The 2,147-nt window shown below is 32.9% G+C and overlaps 1 pseudogene; it reads left to right on the forward strand.

Annotated features, from left to right (window-relative positions):
* Positions 1-389: 389 nt before the first annotated feature.
* LOC120071988 (putative F-box protein PP2-B12) lies at positions 390-1,181 on the forward strand (annotated as a pseudogene).
* The last annotated feature ends 966 nt before the right edge of the window (positions 1,182-2,147 follow it).

Raw genomic sequence — 2,147 nt, forward strand, 5'->3', positions numbered from 1 at the left:
CACAACCGCACACGGACAGCACAAGAATTGTGCTTTTGTTGCTTCAAAGTTGTTCTATTTGGCCAATCACACACTCTACCCCAATCATCAACTTAATGCGTGAAATATATATATATATATATATATATATATGTATGTATGTATGTATGTATGTATGTATGTATATGTATGTATGTATGTATGTATGTATGTATGGGGCAAAAAAAATTAATGTAACCTAAATCAATTTGGGCATTGGCCATTATTGTTCAAACTTTAAATTTACCATGCAACTTCAAGTTGGAGAAGGGGAAAAATAATGTCGTCAAACATGTGACATTATTTTGCGTCAAACAAAAAGAAAATATATATATCCATCAATGTGGAGTTTTGTCTCACAATCCAACAAAATGGAGATTGTAAAATGCGTACTGCTCGGAGCAAGGGACCTCTGGGTGGCTTGGGGTGATACCTCTTACTATTGGATATGGGAACACCATTCTGATTCGAGGTTTCAAAGTCTGACATTTCTGCAAATCATATTCTCAATCTTTTTTTCCCTTCCTGTTCTCATTCTTTACCTTTTTAATGTGGATTGAGGAATCAGGTTTGCAGATGTAGCTGTGCTCAGTGTGTGGTGGCTTGAAATACGTGGAAGAGTAAATTGTAGAATGTTGTCTCCTAAAACAACTTATGCAGTTTATTTTGTGTTCGACATGATGCAACATAGCTACTATGGGTTCGATATTCATCCTGCTAATGCCATAATGGGGATTTTGGCACTGAAAAGCACCAGAGAAGTGTTTGTTTGGATCCTTATAATTTGAACAACACCGGCAACACCGCAGTGCACAGCTTAGCCACAGGACATATCCGGGCTAGAACAACTGCATGAGAGACATGGTGGTTGGTTTGGAATTGAACTGGGAGAGTTTGAAAGTGGTGATGGAGATGATGAAGTTGAAACGACTTTTATGGAGGTGAAGGCTTTTCTGCTAAGGTTGGCCTTGTTGTTGAGGGTATTGAGATTAGGCCTAAATCCAGCCGTCCTGTTGTTTACAGATGACTTTATGGAAACAAATGGTATTGCTATTACCACCATGAAAGTAACAAAATACCTTGCTTTGTATATCGACAGGTTTTAAGAAAACTAGACAAATTTCTATAGGATTGTTACTATGTTAATTTATGGGGATGTGAGAGTGGAGATTTTAATGTTGATAAAGTAGAAATGTTTTGGCTATTTTATTATAAATTTTTTTTTTAGGTTAAACTACATATCTTTTTCTCTATGATTCTAAAATTCTTAGTTTAGTTTTAATCGTCAACTTCAATTTAATTTGATTTATATATATGGTTTTAAAATTCCTTCAATTGTGTTGCAGACTTGCAGTTATATCTACTTTAATAATTATAAGTGATTTTTCGTTAACTTTCAGCTTTTTATCTAATAGATCCTTGAATGTTAAAAAGTAATTTCTAATAAGTTTTAAACTTTTCAACTTTTTGTCTAATAAGTACTTCACTTTTGGTTTAAAAAGTTTTTGTGTGTTCAATAGGTCTTAAAAGTAAAGTCTTACTTAATATATATAAGTTTGAAAGGAAAAAAGAACATGTACTCTTTTTTTTTTTTTACATGCATTTAATCGGGAAAATATTCTTTCATGTCAATAAAAACAGTCATTGACAGAAGTGGTTGAAGCTCCCTCGGTAGATTTTTTATTTGAATGTATGAAATTCATATTATATATCTTTTAAAAAAGCACTGAATTTTAAAATTTAATTACTAATTATATGTTGTTCAGTTCTAAGTTTCTAACAGCTCAAGAAACTTTCCTGAGCAATTTCTAACTAATGACCAAATGAGACTGTAAAGACAATTAAAGGAAAAATGAATGGCAACTTGCAAGACGTTTCTATCAATCATCCGTGCAAAATGATTATCACACAATGAAATAAATGATTATCAATTATTTCATTATTTTGCTTATAAAGTTGCTTGGTGTCACAATCATACTTGAGATAGTAGATTGTGACTCCACTAGTGTAAACAATAGAGTGACAATATGCAAGTATCGACACGTCAGGCAAATACAAAGGGTCGAGAGAAGTGCTATGATACAATCAAGGAGGATGAAGTATCATTCAACAACACGCCAAAATAAGTG

This window comes from Benincasa hispida, chromosome 2, assembly GCF_027475165.1.
Source record: "Benincasa hispida cultivar pf3 chromosome 2, pf3_genome.v1.1, whole genome shotgun sequence".
Lineage (NCBI taxonomy): Eukaryota > Viridiplantae > Streptophyta > Magnoliopsida > Cucurbitales > Cucurbitaceae > Benincasa > Benincasa hispida.